The sequence below is a fragment of the Saimiri boliviensis genome, chromosome 11 (assembly GCF_048565385.1).
Source record: "Saimiri boliviensis isolate mSaiBol1 chromosome 11, mSaiBol1.pri, whole genome shotgun sequence".
In the NCBI taxonomy this organism is placed as follows: domain Eukaryota; kingdom Metazoa; phylum Chordata; class Mammalia; order Primates; family Cebidae; genus Saimiri; species Saimiri boliviensis.
Genome location: NC_133459.1, coordinates 40,749,573 through 40,774,836, shown reverse-complemented (window position 1 = coordinate 40,774,836; position 25,264 = coordinate 40,749,573). Strand labels below are relative to the sequence as shown.

Below are 25,264 nucleotides of genomic sequence, written 5' to 3'. Positions count from 1 at the left end.
TCTATGCACATCACAGTTTCGGAGTTTCCTCTGGTTAAAGCCTGGCCCATTCGGGTTTGGTTTTCTCCTGGACATTAGCTCACAGGTTAATAAGGACAATTCACCGTGGAGTCTGCGTCTGAACCCTTGTTCCTTAGGTCATCCAGGGTTCCCCAGCTGCCCTGGGTGGAAAATGATGCCCGGGGACCAGGGGTCGGGGACCAGGAACGCCCGCGCTTAGCGTAACCGTTTCCCTCCCCGCCACCGCGCACGCGCCGCTTCCCTGCCAAGGAGGGGGCGGGGAGTGGGCGGGACGGCCACCTTTGGGACCAATCGGAAGCGAGGGCCCCCGCCCTCCGTGCCGATGGACCGAGTTTGACCCCGTCGGTGGGCGGAGGAGGCGGGGCGAGCCGCGCGGCCGGGAAGGGGGCGGGGCCCAAGGTCCGGAGGCGGGGCCTGGGGCTGTCAGTCCTGCTCCCGCCGCCGCCGCGGCTCCTCACATGCGGTGGCCCGGGTGGCTGCCAGCGCTGCCGCCCGCCGCCCGCCGCCCCGGCATCCCGAGCCACCTCCCGCCGCGCCGGCCTGGCGCTCAGGTAAGGCTGGCCGCGGCTGCCGAACCATCGCGCCCCCCTCTTCGGGCTCGGTCCGCCGCGCGGGCGCCCTCTCCGGGCCGTGTCAGCGCCGCAGCTCCCCACTGCGCCCGGGGGCGGTCCCGGGGGGCGGGACGAGAGCCCTTCCCATCCCCCCCTACGCCTCCGGGCGCCGGCCCCCGCCTCTGGGGTCCCAGGCCGGCCACCGCAGCTCCGGCGCGGGGAGGTGTCCTGAGCCCCACCTCCCGGGCCGATTACACAACCTCGGGCCCTGGGGCGGGGGCCCCTCCTCAGCCCCGGCCCCACACCTGTCCCCTCGACGCGCTCTCAGGCAGAGGGCAGAGACCCGGCGCGACCGCGGGGGCCGGGAAAGTTTCACTTTGTGGTCAGGGTTTGTTGACGTCCGAGAGATGCGGGGAGACGGAGGCTGAGCAGCGAGGATGCGCCTCGCCAGCCGCGTTCCCTGTGCCCGGGGTGGCCCTGGTCCAGGTTTCCCTTCCAGAAGTCCAGCCGGCAGCCCCACTCTGGGCCAGGAGGGAGGTTGCTGCAGGGCGTCCGGGTCTCTCCGTCTCTACGTTAGCGAGCTCTGGATTGCAGCAGTCTGGTGACCACTCAGTCTCTCGCGCTTGCCCCCTTCTTAATTTAGCATTGACATTTAGACTAGGTGGGCGAATTTACTTAGCATTTTCCTGACGCTTTGTATTAGTGAGTTGCTTTCCCGTCCCTAATTAGTTAATTAACAAGGTGGGAAAGCTAATAGATCCTGGAACGAAATGCCTTCAGTCTGGTAACTCTTCAAAAACCTCTGAGAGCTCTAGGCTCTGGTTACATGGAGAGATGCTTTTGGCCAAGGTGAGCGAGCGATTCCATGTCTTCTGGTTGCTCGGGAAGGCTTTGGTAATGATGGCCGGGCTTTCTCTGCTTCCCCCTGATTGTGCCGGTTATTGAGGGTCGTCAGTCTATGGTGGATGATTTGGTTTTCTTCACTCAAGAAAGGAGGAATCAGAAGTGTTGCCAATGAAGCAGTTAAGGAAAACACTGAGGTTCAAATAAGTTTGGATACTTGTCTGCCTTACCAGGTTACCTTCAGGTGCAGAAAACCTTGGCACTTCCCATTCTCTCCCCATCTTCCCAGAAGGCTGTATCCAGCTGGGTTGGCGTTACTGGTTCCTCATTTAGTCTGAAGACCTCTTGCTACCTGGGTGTGCAGTCCTGCCTAGGGATATCCTCTAAGAGTGGACTTAATTAGCACTTTTATCTGCCCGTTAAGCAATACAGCTTGAAATTTCTTGTAGTCAGGTGCTGTTGTAGTGTTGAATCTTTAATAATATCGGATTCATTTTAATAGTGTTTCTATAATAATCTTTCTATTAGCATGCCAGTTCTGCAACACCAGTAGTTTTGGTATAGAAGCAGCAATTTACTAGAAATATTACCATGGCAAACAGTTCTCTAACAGATCTGCAGGCCACTTTACTTAGATAATTACTGTTAGAGGCCCTGAAGGTTTTTTTTAAAATTTATTATTTGGTACAGTAATGTTATAATGCTTCTAATATATGAGGTCTTTAGGAGGTCATTCCTCCCTGTAGTAGTGGTTATAGTCCTTGTGTCACTTAAATATTTTTTGGACTGATATTGTATGAGTTTTCACCCATGCTGATTTATTGTTAGACAAAATTCAGAGCTAACAGATTTGGTTTTAATAGGGAAGATATTTATTGTATTTTGGGTGTTACGTTAGAGGTAGGATAGCATGTTTTATTAACATATGTACTATTTTGAGTGGTTTACAGATATTAAGGTACTAATTCTCACAGCAGTCCTATAAGGAAGGGATGATGACATTCAGGCCCAGTTGCTTGACTCAGGTCATATAGTTAAGTAAATGACAGCCAGATTCTAACCTAGACAGCCTGAGTTCAAAGTCCAAGTTCTTAACCACTGGACTATCCTGCCCCTGCAGATTATGCTTTGGAGAGGCAATTATTTTACCTGCTGTCTGTATGCTATGATCTTCTGCATGGTGAGGAGAAGAGCACTTTACAGTGTAATAACAAACATTGGGTTAGGAGTTCTTGTTTTGGTCTTAACTTTGCCACCAGCTAATCTGTGATTTTGAGCAAGAAACTTTATCTCCCTCCCTTTAAATTCCCCATTGGTGGAATAACAGCACTTGAAGCAGATGAACTAACTAGCTTTACTACCTTAAGGAACTGGAGAGAGAAGTCAATGCAGATAAGAATTAAATCTCCTTCTTCCTAAGGCACAGCGTAAGACCAGGTGTCAAATGAATGGAGTGTGTGTTGTAGGAAAGGACTAGGAGGCATGTAGTCTGCTGCCACCAGTGGTTACCCACGGGAGTGCAGTGGTTGAGGACTTCATGTTAATATCCAGTATTGTTTTATTTTGTTCCACCAAGCATTGCTACTTTTATAATTAAAAAAAAAAGACAATTATGAAAGAAGTCATCCTATAGAAGTGGGGTAACCATGTGCAGGACCATGTGAGGAGTATTATAGGGGACTGTCTGGCTTCACTTTGCAGGGGGCATCATCACTTTGCAGGGGTCAGATGATGGTAGGACCTGCATGGCAGGCCAGAGAGTTCCCAGAATCATGGGAAGTCAGGGTTGAAAGGAAACTTTAAAAGTCGTTTAGTTTAACTCCCTTCTCCTGTCTCCCTCTGTCATCAATCCAGTGGATAAATGCCCTCACATGTGGGCACCTGTGCCACTCAGTGCTCATCCTGCTACTGCTTGGACACCTCCATGGTCAAACATTTGGTGTATTTCACAAACTGTGTACCAAAGAAGACGGGATTGTATCTGGTGGTAGGTAATGAAAAACCACAGAAGGCTTCTGGCTGTTCTAACTTGTGCTCTTGAAAGACTTTCCATTGTCAGAGTGAAAGCTATCTTAGAGGAGAAAGACCAAACCTGGGAGACCAGTTAGGAGGCTGTGGCCAGAATCTAGGATGAGGGGATCCAGACTGAGACTGGCAGTGGCATGAAATGGGTCTAGGAAGGAATGAACCCCAGAAGGTAAAATCCCTGAACCCAACAACTGCCTGCCTATAAGCAAGAGAGAGGAGGAATAAGACAACATTCCCAGGAGTGACGAAACTGGAAAGCAGTAAGAGGATGGAGGCTTGTGAGAGCCACTGATTGGAGCTGGGAAATCCAGCGGGGCGGGGAGGAGAGACAGTTTTGAATGTGTAGCCCCCCAAAGCTGTATCATAAATGGTGGCTAATACAAGGCCTGTGCAGACCAAAAACAGATTTCTCAAGAAGGGAGTGTACCATTTAATACGGTGGGAAACCGTCTGCCTACTGAAGAAAAATTGCAGTGTTTCCCAGTGGGTTTGCAGCATCGGATACTGGCTCATTTAACCTCCTGTTGCACTTCCTGGTCAGGTTGGGAATTGGGTATTCTTCCTCCCTCAGAGGCCTGGCGGTGAGATGGAGCCTACACCAGTGAGTCTTTCTGACTCCAAGTCTTAAATATAGAATTGGAACTGGGAGCTGTAGGGATGGAACATTTTGTGTGTGAGAGGATACTGCCTTCCTGTGCTTACACTGAGATGGAATTGAGGTGTGACTGTTTGGAGTTGGGCCAGGGAGACACACTGGTGACATGTTTTTCTGATTTTGTAGGGAAATGTTATTTTGGAGGATTCTGTTTTCCAGTGACACCTGTTAAATAGGTTCTGGAGAGCCAGTGCATGTCATGGGGAGTGCTGAGAAACTCATTGGAAGTTTTTCTTTCCAATTCAAACACAGATTATGTGGCATTCAGAGAGGGTTTGGAGCACCATATTTTGATTACCGCATTGGAAAACAGGATAATTTGGTGGACACAACTAACATTCACCCAGGAAATCATGAAGACAGAGAAAACACAGTTGTGAGGGTTTTAAATTAATTTTCCTCTTATTACTTTATATATTTTCTGGCTTAAGATACATTTAAAAAGTATTTATATTTACAAATTTATAAATTGGAAGATGTTGTATATGTGGAAAAAAACTGTATCATCTCATGGGGGGGGGTGTGGGGGTGGGGCCAGGACAATATTGTTCTTGGATTTTCAATATTTTTTAGACTAGCAGTTCTTACCGGAGGTGATTTTGTCCTCCAGGACATTTGACAATGCCTAGAGATATTTTGGTTGTTAGAAGTTGGGGTGGTGTTTGTGCCACTGGCATCAAGAGGGTAGAGACCACAGATGTGGCTGAACACCCTGTAATGCATGAGACAGCCCCCACAAAACAGAATTATTCAGCCCCAAATCTTAATAGTGTTGAAGTTGCAAAACTCCACTGTAGGCATTTAAAAAAAGAATCTTACTAGGAGCAAATTGAGTTTAAAGAGAAGAAGAAGAAAATACAAAATATTCCTACATACTGCTCACGTCTGACATCTAGGAGGGAGAAACAGCTAAACAACCTGCTGGAACACAGGCATTTGCCTGCCACCCAGGATCTATTTCAGTAACTGGGTTGTTCAGCACAGTAGTCTGGAACAGGAAGTAGAGGCCCTTGTAGTAGGAAAAGGCTGTAGGGGTGATTGGTGGAGGCAGGATTTATAGGTCAAGAAGGGAAACTGGGTTCTGCCAGAACACTTTTGAAAGTTCTAGGGAATTTTTCAAAGGTTATTTTGTAAGGACATTGAGTAGTGCTTTGAAGATACGGCTTCACTCTAGGGACACGTAAACCCTCTAGGCTGTTGATGAGAAAGTCTGAGCACTTCCCGGGTTTTTTGTGTCTAGACCTGAGTAGAGGGTGAAGAACATTTGTTTTTGTTTTCAGGTTATATCTGTGTCCTCCCTCCACCTTCCCTTTAAAAACATTTTCATTACGGAAAATTTTAAACATATACAAAATGGAGAAAATATTATATTGAACCCCTGTTTACCTGATGCCTGTCTTCAACGATTGTAAACTGCTGGCTGATATTGACCTATATCTTAGATACCCCTCCTTTTTTAAAATTTAGAAAAGAGCATAAATAATTGCAGATTGTCTGCCTCATAAGAGAGGCTTGGCAGTGAAGGATGTAAATGATTTTCTTGTGCTTGGGCCTCTCTGGAGGAAAACTGAGTCACCATGTGTGATTATAAGGGCCACGAGGGCTGAGAAATAGGAATAGGTCAGGGCAAATCTGCCATGGGGGAGCTCAGCTCTTCTTGGTGGGAAAGTACGGTGATTAGAGACACACTTCTTTCTTTTTAAACCTCCTGGGTAGGGAAGAAGCCTACTTAAGGTTATCTGATAGTAGGAACGTGTTTCTGGTATCAGTTGTGGAGAGTTCTTTCAGTTCCTAGAGGGAGTTTTTATGTTTTCTTTTGGGATGCTCCCTTTTCTGTTGCATGACCCTCTAGGGCAGGGTTGTCCAATCTTTTGGCTTCCCTCTGCCACAATGGAAGAAGAAGAATTGTCTTGGGCCACACATAAAATAGCTAACACTAACAACAACTGATAAGCTTAAAAAAATCACAAAATAATCTCATAATGTTTTAAGAAAGTTTACAAATTTGTGTTGGGCTGCATTGAAAGCTCTCCTGGGCTGTAGGTTGGACAAGCTTGCTCTAGGGTATGCTGTGTGGTGTAAAGCCAAGGGTCTTTTGTAGCTTCTGCCTCTGACCTGATGGCTTCTTCATAGGGTGACTCCTCCTCAGAAAGCACAGGGCAGGGTCAGCACAAAGCAGTGTTTCCTGTGGTTATGAAGTAACCTTTTGCAGCAGTTCCTTTCCACGTTTGTCAGTGGATGGAAGACTATTGCATTCTAGACACTGGTGGAGACAGCATTGTAGCTGATGCTTAGGAAACAGGGCTTTCTTTTCCCAGTTGTGTCTCCCTGAACTACAGGATTAATTTATTTTGGCCATTGGAGAATTGGCATGCCTTTACTTGACTCAGTGTTGTGTTGTAATATGCATACAAAAATGGATTTAAGAGTTGAGAGAGTTCTTGAATAATTACATAATTGATGTCTATGAATTGTAATTAGTGCTGGCTTCTACAAACTTAGACATTCTGGACTAGGTTCACAAGCAACTACGTTGGTGTGAAGACCTGGGGCTTCAAAGAGCTGTATTTTCCATCCTTGTGCTATTTATTATGTGCATTTTAACCCTCTACTTATTCATAAAGAGGTATAGATGGCATTAACTTATTATGAACATCCCATATCACAATTGCAGATTTTCAAGTATAATGCCTTTCTATAGGAAGGGGCTTCTCCTAGTCTGTTAATAATAGTTATTATTCCCAAGTTACCTAACCCTTCTAGGTAAGGGTTAGCATTATTCCCAAAAGTTACCTAATCCTTCTAGGTAAGGGTTAGCATCCCTATTTTTGCAGATGAGGAGACTGAGGTTTAGAGAGGTTAAGGAATAATGCTAGGAGGTAATATTGAGGTTTTTTTGTTTTTAGTCCAGACCCACTTGATTTCAAAGCCCAAATGCTTTTCAATAAGCCTTCTGTCTCTCATGGTTAAAAGTTGGTGGAAGTTTGTACCAGGATTAGTAGAGAAGATGGGGGCAGGTGCTGTAAAAGGGCACTGAGAGTACTGGTTACTCCAACTAAAGAAATCTTCACACTGAGCCCCCCTGGGAAACATTGCTTTTGAGTGTGATAAATTACTGATGTCCTGTTTTTGAGCTGACTATACAAAACAGAAGTTGTACCCTGGTATCTCTTAGCCAGATTTGCTCAGCGGGTATATATTATTCAGTCTGCATAGTGGTTTTTCTTGCAAAAAATTAGATTAGTTGTCATTTAACAAGTGGGTGATTTCTCTTGAACCATCAGAAGATCAGGTGACATTGGCCCCACATTCCCCTAGGCAGTAGTTAGTTACAGTGGCTGCCCTCTTTAGATGCAGCATAGACTCCTGAGTTTGCCTTATTCCCCACCCTTCCCTTTTCACCCGTGTATCTTAACCTTCCGGGATTCTGAAAGCATTTGAGTTAGGGGCACCCTAGTAGAAGTTATGTATTTTCTCTCTGTCAGTGACAGGGCTGTATTAGAGAAGTCTTGTTTTGTATTTAATTAAAGATCTACAGCATTTATTTCCTTTTGGTGGAAGCCTGGGGAGGGTCACTCTACTTGGCATGTAACACAGACACACTCACATTTCCCGCCCCCTGCCTCCAGCAATGGCTAATTGGACTTTGCATGGGTTTTTGGACTAAGAAAGACCAATTCGATTTGGGATTTGGACACTGAGTTTCAGTGAGCTGAGGAGCCTCAGGTAGGGAAGATTTATAGACTCAAGATGGAAGTGGTGACTTGGGAAAGGTAGAGTGAAGCAGTAAGTAAAGAAGCTGGATGTCAAGGAGGTGAAAGATCATGTGGTAGCAGAGAGAAAGGTGCTTCCTGGTCTTTCGTTCTACTGTACTTCCTGCAATTGGGTTCCTCTGTATCCACAGCATTCATTCTGTGATATTTACTGAGTGCTTACTATAATGCCAGGCACTGTTCTAGATATTTGTGATATATCACTGAGCAAAACAAGACAAAGTTCCCATTCTAAAGCTTAGATTTTGATGGAAGAAAAGGCAACTCTGGACAACAACAACAGCAACAAAATAAAGCATATTAGATGATAATGAATACCAAGAAGAAAAATAAAACTGGGTCAGGAGGCAAGAGTTGGATATAGGAGGAAATGTTATGTTAGAGAGATTGTTCAAGGAAGGCCTCTTGATAAAGTGAGATCTGAGCAGAGATGTAAATTAAGTGAGAAAAAGTAAGCCATGAGGAAATCTAGAGGTGGAGCATTCCCTACTGATATGGTTTGGCTGTGTCCTCACCCAAATCTCAGCTTGAATTTTATCTCTCAGAATTGCTACCTGTTGTGGGAGGGACCCAGGGAGGTAATTGAATCATGGGAGCTGGACTTTCCCATGCTATTCTTGTGATAGTGAAAGTCTCATGGGGTCTGATGGGTTTATCAGGGGTTTCTGCTTTTGCTTCTTCTCTTGCTGCTGCCATGTAAGAAGTACCTTTTACCTCCCACCATGATTCTGAGGCCTCCTTGGCCATGTGGAACTGTAAGTCCAGTTAAACCTTTTTGTTCCCAATTTCAGGTATGTCTTTATCAGCAGCATGAAAATGAACTAATACACCTACAGAGGGTTCAGCAAGTACAAAGACCCTGAGGTGGTTGTATGCTTGACCTGTGTGAAGGACAGCAAGGAGAATGTTGTGGCTGGAATGCAACAAATAACGGAAGAGGAGGAGGTGAAGGGAATGCAGGGCCTCATAGTTATAATCAAGACTTTGAATTTCATTCTGAGTGACATGAGAAGCTATTGGAAGATTCTGAGCACAGGTGACATGATTTAGCTTCTGTCTTAGAATGTAAATGCTATATGGAGAATAGATTGTAAGGCAGTTAAGGTGAAGTAGGAAGACTAATTAGGAGGCTATGCAATAGTCCTGATAAAATACACTTGTGGCTTGGACTAAAAGAGAAATGGAGATGGCAAGAAGTGAGGAAGTTTTGAATATATTTTGAAGGTAATGTTGACATAATTTGCCAATGTATTGGGTGTTGGTTGCGTGTGTGAGAGAGAGAGGAGTCAAGATTATTTGAACCTTTGTGTATAAACATTGCTTCATTTGGTGGCATTGTCAACTTGTCTTCCTAGAAACACTTGAAAGCAATAAGGAAGGTGAGCAACAACAAAACCTAGAAAAACTCTATTCATAGCAAAAGTAGGAGAGAAATTTAATCCATAGACTTCAAAATATGCGTAAAGACCGTAGTAGATGAGATCAGGCGGAAGCTATTGAAATGAAGGGAAGCAGCATAGAAATGGTGAGAGAGCCCAGTGACAGTAGATCTTGGAAAGTACTGGAAAAGTCATGCTCTTTAAGATGAAAAGTCCACCCTGATGTAAAAGCTGTATCTGTTGCTTGCAGTCGTTGTGCGAACTGAGTGTACAGCTGGTGGAGGAAACCCTCCTAGATGTAGTTTGGTTCAGAGAGCAAAAGAAGAGGGGTTGTGTAAAGAATCCTAGATGTAGTTTGGTTCAGAGAAGCAAAAGAAGTGGAGTTATGTAAAGAATCACATAAGCAGGCTGCCATATTTGTAAGAAGTACTCTGTCTCTGTGGTAGCAGGGAAGAAGAGAGTCTTTGAGTTGTAAAAACAGCTCATCTGAAAGACTATCCTAGGCATGCCTTCCTCCTCTGTCAAAAAGAATCTCATGCAAATACTGTAGCTTGTCCAGGAAAACTTAGCCTCAGTCAATGATAATGGAGAGAGGAAATGGTAGGCTTTGGTTTCTAGTAATGGTAGACTAGGTTATTTGGACCAAAATTCTACTGAAAATATTAAAATGTTGGATATATTTTTTAAATTGAAAAAAATTTAGGTTTTCTTAAAAGCATCAAAGAGCTGAGGAGATACACTGAAACAGTAGAATACCTAAGTTGCTTTTTCCCTGAGAACATTTGTTGATCCTAATAAATACAGACTTTAGTTTCGGCAGCCTTGCAGAACAAGGAGGTTTTTGTCAAAGTACATGCCTTGCTCAAAGTGGAGAGTCTCAGACCATCTCCATATAAAGCTGGATTTATTCAGGGCAAAGGTGAACCAGAAGTAATACTGGTTCTCTCCACCCTTCTGGGACAGAAGGGAGGTTGCCCTGGTACTGAGCAGGGTGAGAGAAAAAAGAAGCAAGTGGCTGTGTGACTGACAAGCCTTTTCACAGATTTTTTTTTTTCTTTTCTAGACAGGGTCTCACTCTGTCACCCAGGCTACAGTGCAATGGCATGATCACGGCTCACTGCAGCTTTGACCTCCTGGGCTCAAGTGATCCTCTCACCTCATCCTTATGGTTAGCTGGGACTATGGGCATGTACCACCATGCCCAGCTAATTTTTTCTATATTTTTGTAGAGATGGAGTTTTGCCATGTTGGCCAGGCTGATTTCAGACTCCTGGGTTTAAGTGATCTGCCCTGCTCAGCCTCCCAAAGTGCTGGAGTTACAGGAGTGAGTCACCACACCCGGCCCTTTTCACAGATTTGAGGATGGTTGTATGCTACCTCAATTTCTGAGAACCTAAAGCCATGAACTTGGTTTAAGGTTGTTAGTTCCAAGCTTAAGGTAGAACCAGTTCCAGGTTCCTAACCCCACCCCCAGACACCTGGCAGAATCAAAGATGAATCTTTGGAGGAGGGCACCTCCTTCTTGATTTTCAAGGGACAATGAGCAGTATAGTCAGAAATAACAAAACATAAAGCAAAATAAAACATGAAGAGGGAAACAACAGAAGCAATGAGTAGGAAAAAAGAAAACCAGACTCACAAATTCTTTATGTAAGTATAGAGACAAATAAAAACCTATGCTTATTATGTTCATAGAAATAAAAGTACCCTTATAAATGTCTTCAGGGAATGGGTAACAGTTAAAAATGGCTTGGCAGATTTTAAGTAGGTTAAACAGAACTTCCAGAAATAAAAATATAAAAATGAAATTTTAAAACGTAGCGGTTTCCCATTAGACAGCACATTTGACAAAATCAAAAAGAAATTAGTGAATAATTAAATGATGAGGCATAAGAAATTATTCAAATGCTGCACAGGGAGACAAAATGACAGAAAATATGAAAGAGAGGCTTAAAGACATGGAGGCTGGAGTGAGAAGATCTAACATACATTTATGTAATTGGAAAAGAGAGGAAAGAGAGTAGGGCAGAAACAACTATTCAAGGACATAATGATTGAGATTTTTCCAGAATTGATCAAATTTATCAAGCCAAAAATTTATAAGCAGAGCATTGAAAGCAAAGAAAAAATTCTAGCCTCAACCAAAAAAACAAAAACAAAAACAAAAACAAAAAAACCATGTGACTTTGGAAAGAGTATTTTACATACTTCTCAACACCAATGGAATCTGGAAGAAAGTGGAAGAGTATTTGTAACTGAAATAGCTGAAAACTTAGCATTCTATCCACAGAGAAAAGACCTTTCAAGAACAATGGCAAAATGAAAACATTTTCATATAAATAAGAATGTGGAGTTTGCCACCACTGTAGTGAGTTTGCCTCACTGAAGGCAATCTTAATTAATTTGCCTCACAGAAGGCAATCTTAGATAGAAGGAAAGCTATTGCAGATAGAAAAAGCTGAGAAACTATAAGGAATTAAGGATCTTATAAAGAGGTCACCATGTGAGTGAATGTAAATGTGGATGAACAATGAAGCATAAAACAAAATTTTAGTATCTTATGGGCTGAAATATTTAGAATTGAAAGACAATAATAGCATATAAGTTAAGAAAGGGAGTAAAAAGTATCAAGAGGATTCTAAGGTCCTTATGTTACCTGGAAGGAGAGTAAAGATAATGATTATCCTCAGGCTGGTAAATTAACAATGTTTGCTGTCATTTCTAAAATAAGCATAAAAGGAATAGAAGCAGGGTATTTAACATCCCAGCTAGTTAAGGAAGATGTATTTGAAATATAAGGCTACAGAAAGAGTGAAAATGAAAGAATGGAAAACTATATACCATTAAATAACAAGTAATATATCAAATAAAGTAGAGATTGTGGTTGAAAACATTATTAGGAATAAAAAAATATGTTCAGGAAAATGTAAGTTTGAAATGTATATGTACCTAACAACTGCATAATATATAAAGAAGAAAATGACAGAACCACAAAGAAGAGAAATGTCCACAATCATAGTTATTTTAAATGAGAATACCTAAGACATTTTAAAGGAGAACTAAATAAGAGGACTTGGTGTGTGGGTATCATGTTTTATTATAAAGCTATCATAATAACAATGGCATGGTATTGATTCAAGGATAAGCAAAGAGTCCAACAGAACAAAATAGAAAGCCCATAAACATTACTTTGCATTTATAGACTCTGGATATATTATGAAGGAGACACTACAGGTAAAGGGTGAACTTTCCAATAAATGATACTGGGACTCATGGATATGACATGAAAAAGATGTAATTCAACTGTCACTTTACACAATGCATAAAAATCCGTTTCAATGGATGTATTAATCTATTCTTGCATTACTACAAAGAAATACCTGAGACTGGGTAATTTATAAAGAAAAGAGATTTCATTGGCTCATGGTTCTGCAGGCTATACAGGAAACATGATGCTGGCATCTTAGCTTCTGTGGAGGCCTCAGGAAACTTACAATCATGGCAGAGGTGAAGGAAGAGCAGGCATGTCACAGAACCCAAGTAAGAGCAAGAGAGAGAGAAAGGCGGGACGTGCTACACAATTTTAAACAACCAGATCTCATGAGAACTCACTCACTTTCAGGAGAACAGCACCAAGGGGATAGTGATAACTCATTCATGAAGGATCCACCCCTGTGATCCAATCACCTCTCACCAGGCTCCACCTCCAACACTGGGGATTATGATTAGACGTGAGATGTGGATAGGGACATAGATCCAAACCATATTAATGGGATTACTTAAATGTAAAAGCAAAAACTATGAAGGTTTTGAATGGTGATATAAGAGAATATCTTCATGATTTCTGCACAGGGAAGGGCTTAAGTAAAATGCCAAATACATTAACTTAAAAAAAGGTTGTTGGCTGGGTGTGGTGGCTTACACCTGTAATCCCAGTACTTTGGGAAGCAGAGGCGGGCGGATCACTTGAAGTCAGCAGTTTGAGACCAGCCTGGTCAGCATGGTGAAACCCTGCCTCTACTAAAAATACAAAAATTAGCCAGGTGTGGTAGCACATGCTTGTAATTCCAGCTACTTGGGAGGCTGAGGCATGAGAATCACTTAAACTGGGGAGATGGAGGTTTCAGTGAGCCGAGATCGCTCTACTGTACTCTAGCCTGGGTAACAGAGTGAGACGACTCTGTCTCAAACAAAACAAAACAAAACAAAACAAAACAAAACAAAACAAAACAAAACAAAACAAAAGGCCAGATTTGGTGGCTCACGGCTCTAATCCCAGTACTTTTGGGAGGCTGAGGTGGGTGGATCATTTGAGGTCAGGAGTTTGAGACCAGCCTGGTCAACATAGCAAAACAATGTGTCTACTAAAAATACAAGAAAATTAGCCAGGTGTGGTAGTACGTGCCTGTAATCCCAGCTACTTGGGAGGCTGAGGAATGAGAATCACTTGAACCTAGGTGGCAGAGCTTGCAGTGAGCCAAGATTATGCCACTGCACTCTAGCCTGGGCTACAGAGTGAGATTCTGTCTCGAAATAAATAAATAAATAAATAAAAGGTTGAGAAAATTTATTGCATTAAAATTGAAATTTTAAAATACAAACCACCATGAAAAGAATGGAATAAGGAGTTATAGCACTGGAAAAGGAATTTGTGAGCTTCATAAGGACAGGGACTGTGTCCGTTTTATTTGTCATTGTATCTCGTCACCTTCCATCATTTTGCCTAAAATCAAAGCTCCAGCACCCAAGATACTTTACACTAGGTACTTACAACCATTCCTAAATGATGGATACTCACCTACAGAGAAGACTTCACATCATAAACCACAAACATTATTCTATTGTTTTCTTCTATTGCTGTTCATTCATTAGAGAAAAAAGAAGAGAGATATAGAAGTGGTGGCTTAACGAGGCAATTGTTTAAAAATATGCATTTAGTTTAGAAACTGTGTCTCCAGGATTGTGCAGGTTGCTGAGAGAAGCATATAGACATATAAAACAAGAGTCTCTTCCCAAAGGAGTTTACAACCTAGTTGGGAGATTGTGACAAATAGGAAAAAATACTTTACAAATCTGGGCTCTTTGAATAATGCTATTTATGCTGTAGCCATACATAGGGCAGAGATAACACTTCCAGATGTGATAAATGGGAAATATATCATGGAGGAGGAAAGATTTGATCTATGTATTGAGGGAGGGTAAATTTATGGATAGGAGGAGAACATGGAAGTAAGCATCCCACAGGAGGGATGCTTTGCAGGAAATAAAAATTTAAGGTGCTTTGGGGAAAGGGCAGTCTTATCAGAGTGGAATGAGACAGATTAGAAGCATAGCTTCTCTAAGAATAAATATAAATGAATAGCTGGAAATTTTCTGAGAAAGAACAGTAGTGATATGAACATAAAAGCCGTACTAGTTATGATAAGTGTATCTGTAAGTAGAGTAATTAAGCCAGTTTGGTGTTGGCAGAGGAATTGTGGCAGACATCTGTGGATTTTGCTCTCCAGAAGCATTCACTCTTTTCCTGGTGTGGGGCCCCAGGCCTGTTGTTATTACCTGGAACTAAAGGTTAAGATGATTGTTCAAAGATGAAGCCACCATGGAAGAGAGCATAGCAGACAGATGGAGAGAAACTGCACCCAGGTGACATCATTTGTACTAGACCTGGTTTAGCACATATGCCAGTTTGAATTGGTTTTGTCATTTGAAATGAAGAATCAAAATTGACACGAGAATGGACAGACAGAAAGATCAGGAGAGCAGAGTAGAGAATTCAGAAACAGACTGATATACACGTGGGGATTTCCCCTCATTGGACATTCCTCAGTCTTTGCTCTGAATCTCTTCTCAACTTCTTGTAGTATCCCAGGTCTCAGGCCCTAGACCTGTTACCCATTCCTAGATGAATGAATTGTCTTGTGGTATGATGCACATGATACCTAAGTTTGTATCTCCAGTTTTCATTATTCTCCTGAGATTGAGACCCATATATTCACTTGTTCACCAAGATTCTCCACTTGAGTGTATAAACAGACCTGAAGTATATACCAAACTCCTGACTTCCAACCCCCCTTGCCCTAAATCTGCTCCTTTCGTAAGAGTCTCAGGCTCATAAAATGGCACCATTGTCTACCCAGTTTCCAAGGCCAAAAACCTAGAAGTTACCCTTGAGTCTTTTCTTTCCTATAACTCTCACATTTAGGCCTTCAGCAAGTCCTGTTGACCTACCTTAAAAACATAGCCGGGATCCGACCACTTCTTATCTCCATATAGGAGGTAAGTAGATATGTAGGTTTTCAACATAGTTCAAGCCAGCACCATCCCTTGCTTGAATTATTGTAATAGCTTCTAAGTGGCTTCTCAACTTCTTTTTTTCCCCCTTATGGTCTATTCTACACACATTAGTTAGAGTAGTCTTCAAACACAAGTCAGATCATGTTACTTGCTTGTTCAAAGCCATTGTTTTCCCATTACATTTTTAATATCTCAAATCATTACCATGGTCTATAGGACCCTGTATAATCTGACCCCTGCCTAGATTTCTAAATCATCTCTGCTCTCTCACCCTGCTACAGTCACACTGGCTTCTTCACTCTTCCTACAGCATGCCAAATACATGTCTACCTTAGGGCCTTCACACTTCTTCCTTTGGATCTTTTGATGGCTCATTCCCTTACATCATTCAGATTCTCCTCAAATTGGCCTTTCCTTTTCACTTCCCCAGACCCTAACCTTTCTTGGTTCTTTGGAGTACTTATTGCTATTTTGTTTATTGTCTGTTCTCCTCATTAAATGAAAGCTTCATGAAGCAGGAATGCTGTCCTGTTTAATAGTATATTCCTAACACTGGAATAATGCCTGGTTTATAGTTTGAACCAATACATACTTCTGAATGACTGCTTAAATGAAATTTTTACATGGTAGAGGTAGCACAGCATATCATTTTAAAAGCAATTTATTATCCAATGACTGGTTTTGAGAAAACTGGTTAGACATTTTAGGAGAAGATGTATCCTTAACAAGAGGATATTATGAACAGTTTTGTACCAACATACTTGACAATTTAGATGAAATAAACAAATTCCAAAAAAAACTGGTATACCAAAGCTAACACAAGTAGAAATAGGAGACCTGAATACAGCTATATATAGTAAAGAGTTTGATTTATTATTAAAGACTTTCTTATCAAACAGCAGGACAAACAAATTTTCTGGGCCAGATGGCTTTTCCAATAAAGTGTTCCAAACATTTAAACAAATTAATAACATCAATCTTACATACTCTTTTAGAGAATAGAAAAAAAAGTAGCATTTCCCAGCTCATTCTCAACAAAAAACATTATATCAAAACCTGACAAGGACATTACAAGAAAAGGAAATTAAAGATAAAACCCTCCTGACATTGGTACAGAAATACTAAGCAAAATATAATCAAAATGAATTTAGTGATATATAAAAAAGATAATACATTATAATCAAATGGAATAGACTTTAGGAATTAGAGAGTAGTTTAACATTTAAAAATAAATCAAGATAATATCCTATAGTAACAGAATAAAGGAGTAAAAAGATATAGTCATCTCATTAGATATGAAAAAAGGATTTGATAAAATTCTGTATTGATTCATGGTTTTTAAAAAGTCTAAGCAAAGGAAATTTGTTATTCTGTTAATGAGTACCTAAAAGTATCTTAAACATTATACTTTGATGGTGAAATGTTGAAAATCTTCTCCTTGAGATATGTGCTAGCATCACTTGAATTTAACATTGCATTAGAGATCCTGGCCATTGTAGCAAGGCAAGAAAAAGAAATAAAAAATATATGGTTTGGAAAGTAAGAAATAAAACTGTCATTATCAATAGGCAACATGATTGTATATATAGAAGATCAAAGAGAAACTGTAGATAAGCTATTAGAATTAACAAGTAAATTTAAGCAGGGGTGCTGGATACCAGGTCAGTATATAAAAACCAATTATGCTTACATATACTAGCAATAAAAAATAGAAAATGAAATTTAAAAAACAATACCGTTTACAATAGCCTCAGAAAACACCAGAGTCATACGAATAAATATGATAGAGATGTACAAGATCTCAACACTGAAAACAAGAAGACATACTTAAGTAGATGGAAAGATATACCATGTTCATAGAATGGATGACTCAGTATTGTGAAGATTCAGTTTTGCTTAAATTAATTTGTATATAATACAAGCCATTCAAAATTCCAGCATCTTTTTAAATGGATATCAACAAATTAAATATAAAATTTGCGTGGAAAAGAAAAGGGTCAAGTTAAGCCAAGACAATATGAAGGAGGCTGAGATAACTTATGGCACCAAATATTAAGCTATGGTAATTAAATCAATGTGGCATCTGTACTAAAATAGACAGATGGACCTGTTGGGGTGGAAATGTAATTTTTCCTCAGCCTCTATGAGTTCTTAGTTGAGAAAGATTCATGTAACAAAAGACAAGATTAACAAGATAAAAACAAGCAAGCTTATTAACATGTGTAGCACACATCATGAGGGAGAAACTTTAATGAAAAGTATCTCAAAGCAGTGGCTTAGAGCTCTAGCTTATATAGCATATTCAACAAAACAGCAATACATCTGTAGACAAATGAAAGGACAAATCAAAGAGTTTTAGGCTTCCAAGGATGGGAAAGTTGGGATGGTAAATATATGGAAGGAAACTAATGGAGTGAGGTTTATTTTCAGGTTCTGCTGGTGCTATCTCTGGGCTGATAAGAGTCTAGAATTGTCTCTAGTAAAGGAGAATTTATATCCTGCCTGTAAGCAGAAATTAGGATAGGGTGAGCTTTTTCTCTGTTTACTGCTTCATAATTGCCTTTATCTAAAAAGTAATTTTTATGTCAGAGGCATATTTTGGGGTGACATATTCCTGTTTCCTTAAGCCCAATGGAACAAATTAGAGAATTTAGAAAGAGGTCTAAATATGGTCACCTGATTTATGAGAAAGTGGGCACTAAAATACGGTAGAGAAAGAGTGTCTTTTCAATAAATAGTGCTGAATAATTTAGTATCCATATGGAAAAATATGAATTTTTGTCAAGCCATTCACAAATATCAATTCTAGCTGCATTGTAGATCTATATATGTTAGGTAAGACAATAAAGCTCTTAAAATATAAGAGAATAAATGTATATCCTTAGAATAGCCAAACATTTCATAAACATTACACGAAAGGACTAACTATAAAGGAAAATATTGATAAACTAGATTAAAATCAAGAAATTCTGATTATCAAAAGATACCATTAAGAGAATGAAAGGGCAAGCCCAGAGGGTAGGAGACGATACTATAAACAACTACAAATCAGTATGAGAAAGGCAAGTAACCCAATGGAAAAATGGATAAAAAATTTGAACAAAGACTTCACACAGAGGATGTTCAAATGGCCTATAGATATATTAAAAGTTATATCTCAATTGCATTAATTCTCAGAGAAATGCAAATTAAAACTACAAAAAAATATTTCTACATGTCCTGCAGAATGGCTAAAATTAAAAAGTCAGACAATACCAAGTGTTGACAAGAACATGGAACAGGTAGACTCTCGTATATTATTGGTGGGAATGTAAACTAATACAGCTATCACGGAAGATCATTGGGCAGTATCTACTGGGCAGTATCTACTAAAGCTGAACATACAGTCTGTACCCCAATTCCCCACTCCTGGATATATGACAAACAAATGTAGTATATATATTTGCCAGTAGACATATATAAGAAGGATAGCATTCATATTCATAATAACCTCAAACTTGAAGCAACCCAGATGTCCAAAGACAGTAGAATGGATAAATAAATCATAGCATTTGGGAATATATACAGAAATGAGAATAAGTAATCTATAGTCACGTTGTAAAACCATGAGTGTATGTCACAAGCATAATGCTGAGAAAAAGAAGCCAAAGGCTGAAACAGGCAGCACAAATCTCTGGTAACAGGAATAAGGATAGTGGTTATCTGGGGGTGGTAATGACTAGAAGTAGGAATTAAGGGACTTTTAAGGTGTCATATTTGATTTCTTGGTTTGAGTGTATGGTATGGGATGGGGTTATTTTGTGAAAATTCTTCAAGCTGTATGTTGATGTTTTGTGCCCTTTTCTGTATGTATCTTATATTTCATTAAAATTTTTATTAAAAAAACCTGAATTCTTCAATTCTTAAACCGAAGTAGGTTACAGATAGATTACGTATTTAAATATAAAACAAAAGTCTACAATTAAACATGGATGAACCTTTTTTAATAATTTCAGAAATATGAATTGGAAAAAAATCTTTGAAAAGAAAATGAAAATAGTAATAAGATAAATATCAATAGGAGGAAAATATTTGTAAAATAAATAATGTATTACGTGTTGACAGTCAGATCATCAGGCATTAAAAGATACAAAATACGCAGTGTTGCTAAGGTTTGGTGAAAGGGTACTCTCATGTTCGATTGTTAGAATGATTTATTTGTACAGCATTTTTGGAGGACTTTAAAATTTAAAATGTGCATACTATTTGACCTAACAATACATTTTAAAGAATTTTATCTCAGGAAATATTTGCATACATAAATATATCAGGATAGTAACTAAAGCATTTTTATAATCCTAAAACTGGAAATACTTCAAATGTCTATTAGTAGAGTACTGGTTATCAAAGGTATATCCTGTTTAATAAAGTATACTATGTCTGGTAGAAAGAATGAGGTTGATCTCTATCAGTGGATGAAGTCAGATGGCTAGGAGATACTGATTGCTAAATGAAAAGAGTAAGTTGATGAACGTTGTGTAGTGTGATCTCATTTAAAGAAATATATATTTGTTGGAAAATTCTGGGAAGATATACACCAAATTATTTACATAAAATGATCAAATATAGTTAAAAATATTCATGTGCATGTATTAAAATCAGCAGGAACTATACAAAAATGTCAACACTGGCTCTCTCAGGGGATTACTGAAGCATTTAAGTTTACTTTTCTATTTCTTTGTATTCCAAATTCCCTACAATGAGTGTATGTTGATTTAATAACCAGAAGATGCTAATTAGGATTATTAAATTTTGTCTGTATTTTACCAGTTTCATGATAAAGATTAAACTCCTAATGAAAGCATTTATTTCCTGTCCTTACGGCCTGTCTGTCCACCTTTATCTGGTACTGACCTTCCACATGCACCCTGCATTTCGTTTGTATACAGAAAGCAGATATACTTTCTTATTGGAAATAATTTAAACAATGAGCAGCACATAGAGAAAAAATATGGATGCTCAATCTTTTTCTGTACATTTATTCACATATATCTGTCTATATACAAATATAGTCTTTTAAAAAACATAAATGGGATGCTTGCCTCCTCCGTCTTAACCACATTTCATTACTTGCTGTTCCTTGAACCATTCATGCTGTTTCAGCCCCACATAACTAGCCAAAGGCCCCTTTTGCCCTTTCTTCCTGTTCCTGTGCAACCAGCAATTACAGTGTCTAATTATTTGATATTTTTCCTAAAGACTTTTGATGCAAGAAGTTCAAAAGGGACAAAGCATGAAAGGAAAGCAGACAGCCATTGCCGTGTAGGCAGCTGAAGCACGATGGAGAATGTGGCAGGATACTCTTCCCAGTTATTCACTGAGATTTTTGTCCCTCTGATTTCTCTTAGGGATGGCACGTCCCCTGCCCAGGCAGCTAGGGTGTTCTGTGCTCATTGCCTCAGGGGACAAGTGATATAGCGGATTTCAGAAATCGATGCTTAGCTTTTGATTTGCTACAGTCAGTTTCTAGTGGGGCACCAAAGGACTCAATGCATAGACAAAAGATCTAGAAAGATACCCCATGAGTAAGAAAAGCCTTCTTTAAAACCTTTAAACCCACTTCCCAATGGGGTGATGGTGCCCTTGGTAAGGAGAGAGGAGGAGAGCTGGAGGGAAGGAGGAAAGGCAGACGTCTGTGGTTCCTTAGGAAGCAGGTCTTGCTCTGTGTCTGCACGGAATCCTGAGGGGCAGTGACCGTGCAAACCCCTCATAGGTCTGGCAAGCCAGAGCAGAGAAAACCCATGCGCCTGTATTTAGGCAAGGCTCACAGGCTTTGGCACTTACTGAGTAAGGCCCTGGAATGTAGACTTAATTCCAGGGAGATGGGATTGGAAGAGAGACCTTGAGTTGCCCGGAATTAATCTCTGTCTAACAGAGGACTGCACTATAAATCAAGATTATTAGAGAACAGGTAAGTTGCATTCCTTACATACCTGAGTTTGAAAATGGAGAATTGCCCTCATAACAAATAGAAGAATTCTGATTTTATTTCTTTGCTTTGGTGGTGGTGCTGGTTGGGTTTTGATATTGGCCATGTGCCCCGGGGATTTCCATAAGTATGATCCTTGAAAGCTGTCTCATTTTCTCCCTGGCTTTGCCTCTCCACAGGGCTGCTGACCACCAGCAGCATGGACCTCTGGAGGCCAAAACAGGCCTGACAGTCACAGATGCGTTTGCCATCTCATCTTTATGTGAGTGGAGTAAGGAAAGATGAAAGCCACAGAATGAGACCTTTCTGGACACGACTATACAGGAGCCCAGCCTGGAATGCACTGAGTTGATGCTGAATAATCTAAGAGATGCAAATAAAAACCAACAAGGAACCCTTTTTTAACTTACTAAATTTGAGGGAAAATGCTTGTCATTGACTTACATTCATTCAAAGGTTGGTTAAGTAATTTTCAGACCTAAATTTGTCATTGATCATAGCATTTAGAGTGAATTTTGGAAATCACTCAGTAACTCCAGCTTCATCGGTGCCTAGAAAGTTCACCTAAGCAGATGTCACAACACAATAAGCTGATGGAAATGGGAGGACAGATCGGCGTCATTGGACCTACAATAGAGGAGGTGATTTCTCTGTGGCTGTTCTAGGTGCTCTGTGAAGCTCAGGATGTAGATATTTTTTGTTGGCCCAGCTTTATTAATGCTCTGTTTTCCCACCATTATTTCTGATTTGCTCATCTTTGCCATGAGTCCAATTCAACTCATCCATTTTCTCACCTTTCTCTGCCTTTTCCCCACCTCCTGCTCATGCTTTGCACCCCCTGCTGCCTTGCTCTGTGCTGGGGCTGCGTGACTTTCTCCTCTTCCCTGAACTCTCACCCTGCTTGCCCTTGGTCCCTTTCTTTCTCTGCGATGTGCACATCCTTGCTCAAATGCAGTTGTATTGTTCATTTTGTGGCGTTCCGTTTCCTTTCCACCTGGCAGACTCTCCACCAGCTGGGAAGGAACATGTATCTGCTCTTCAGGAAATGCTGTCCTTTGAGTGGAAAAGGACTGGCTTCCTGGCAGTGCCAAAATGAAGATCTTTCCCTGCTGAAAGCAAAACAAAACCCCTTTATCTGTGGAACTTCCTGTTTCCTCCATGCTTCTCCAACATGGGGCATTATGCCAGGGGCACATGAAATCATAGGACAGACTGGCTGCATCTCCTGGATGCTGCTTGAAACTTTGGGGGGAAATAGTTTTGACTTTTCCTCCTCGTAAAAGCTATTGCCACACATGGGTAGAGGAGGGCAATGTAAAATTCATGTGGCATTTAAAGATTAAACAAGAAATGTAAACATTTCTTGTTTCTGGTAAGCTGCTTTGGGTTATGTCTTCAAGATTCCTGGGGTGTCCTCCTGCTTCTCTGCTATTGGGAAAGACTAAAAGGGAGACTTTTGAGTAGCACATTTGGCATCTTGGGCTAATTTAATTTAATTTATCGAATTAAATTTAATGAAGTTGGATAAAATTTTGAAATATTAATAGAGATTTCTTTCTTCCCCACCTTTTAAAATTTCCTTATGGCCCTTCTCTTATTCTGTTATTAATTCATTGCTGGAAGCATTTCAACTGTTACTATAGGAATGTAAAGATAAACAGGTAGGGCTCCTATTCAGATTTTAAATATCTGTATTTTCAAATTCATAGCAGAGACAAAGCAAGACTTTTCATTTGGAAGTGTTTGGTTTTGCACATCTAAAGCAAATCTTTGAAGAAATTGAGGTATTATGGGCTGAATTGTGTCTCCCCAAAAAGCAAATGTTGAAGTCTTAACTTCCAGTATCTCAGAATGTGACTGTATTAGGAGAGAAGGTCTATTATAGTGGTAATCAAACTAAAATGAGGTCATTGGGGTGGGCTCTAATTCAGTATGACTGATATGCTTATAAAAAGTAGAAATTTGGACACAGAGCCATGCATACAGGGAAGAAAGTGTGAAGAGACACAAGAAGAAGATGATAAGGAGAAGACGGCCATCTATAAGCCAAGGAGAGAGGCCTAGAGCACATCCTTCCTTCAGCCTTCAGAAGGAACAAACGTTGCCAATGCCTTTATCTTGGTCCTTAGCCTCCAGAACTGTAGACAATCAATTTTTGTTGTTTAAGTCACTAAGTTTATGGCAGCCCCAGCAAACTAATATACAAGGCATAAAGTTATAGCATAAATAATGGATTGGAAATGTGGCTTGTCCCATCTAATGTCTTGATCTGTTCAGGCTGCTAAAACAAAATAGCATAGACTGGGTGGCTTAAGCAGCAGACATTTATTTCTCACAGTCTGGAAGCTAGAAGTCCAAGATCAGGTGCCAGCATGGTTGGGTTCTGGTGAGGGCCCTCTTTCTGGCTTGTAGACAGCTGCCTTTTACAGTATGGCAAAGAGAGAGAGAGAGAGAACTCTGGTGTCTTCTTCTCCTATTTATTTTTATTTGTATTTTTTTTTTATTGAGAGGGACTCTTGCTCTGTCTCCCAGGCTGGAGTGCAGTGGAATAATCTCGGCTCACTGCCACCTCTGTCTCCTGGGTTCAAGCGATTCTCCTTCCTCAGCCTCCCAAGTAGCTGAGATTACAGGTGCCTGCCACCATGCCCGGCTAATTTTTGTGTTTAGTAGAGATGAGGTTTCACCACATTGGTTAGGCTGGTCTCGAACTCCTGACCTCAAATGATACAACCACCTCGGCCTCCCAAAGTGCTCTTCCTCTTCTTATATTGGCTCCAGCCCCATCCTGGGGACCACACCTTCATGATTCATCTAAACCTACTTATTTCCTAAAGGCCACTACTCTAATAATATCACATTGGAGGTCAGGGCTTCAACATAGGAATTTGGGGGGAACACAAACACTCCATTCATAACATAGAAGAGGTCACCAATTTTAAGGTACCTCCCAATTTTAAGAGACATCTATGTCTAAAGAAATGTACATCTTAGAATCAATAAAACATGGCAATGTAGATGAAGAATAAAAGTACCCTGTTCTGTAAACTAGCTAAACATGGCCTAAGTCAGGGACAGGGAGGAACCAGAGGAAATGTTCCCGGGTTTTTTTCCAGTGGGTTCATGGAAAGATACATACCTAATTTCCTGTCTTTTTATGCAGTGGGCTGATCTTGGAGGCGGGATAAGAGGAGCACGTGCATCCCTATGTCACTTTCCATTCTTGCTGTTTCCCAGAATGAAGCCCTGTAGAGAAGCTTCCTGTGTCGGCAAGGCACAGCACCAGCAAATGTACAAAAGGGCAAGGTGCATGTCTTCATTAGAGATGAGAGAGTAGCACAGGACAGTGTCCAAAACTCCTAGTCTATAGATAATTTATTTGGAGATAACAAATGGCTAATGGAGGGAGAGATTGAGAATAAAGGGATCAGAGAACCAAAAGGAGCTTCTTGTTGAAATCAGAAGGATGCAGGTGACCCCTCTGTCTTGATGTCTGGAGGCCAACATGAGGACCATGGAATTGGTGGAGGAATTGATAGGGATAGAGGCCAGTGAGCAATGACCAGGTGAAAGGAAGGCAGTTGATGGAGGCCAGGGCAGGTACCATGTCCCCAAATGCGTGAGAGACATTAGCTAGAACCCTGACAAGAAGGGTTATAGTGGTGTGATATCTTGAATTGATCAAGTTAAGCTTGAAATGGTTAATTTTACCCCGAAGGAACTAAGTTTACCTGGAAATAACCTAGATTAAACGT

The 25,264-nt window shown here is 40.6% G+C and overlaps 1 protein-coding gene across 3 annotated transcripts in view; it reads left to right on the top strand.

Moving 5' to 3' along the window:
• The first annotated feature begins 442 nt into the window (after nt 1–442).
• Nucleotides 443–25,264, top strand: part of HIVEP3 (HIVEP zinc finger 3) — a 518,797-nt gene continuing 493,975 nt past the window's right edge. Inside the window, exons 1-2 of one of the 3 annotated variants that reach the window (XM_074380632.1) lie at nt 443–572; nt 21,692–22,153. The gene's annotated coding sequence lies outside the window, so the exon portion shown is untranslated. Of the gene's footprint in view, nt 573–815; nt 22,154–25,264 lie in introns of those variants that run through there. The other 2 variants (XM_074380630.1, XM_074380631.1) reach the window with 2 other exon arrangements.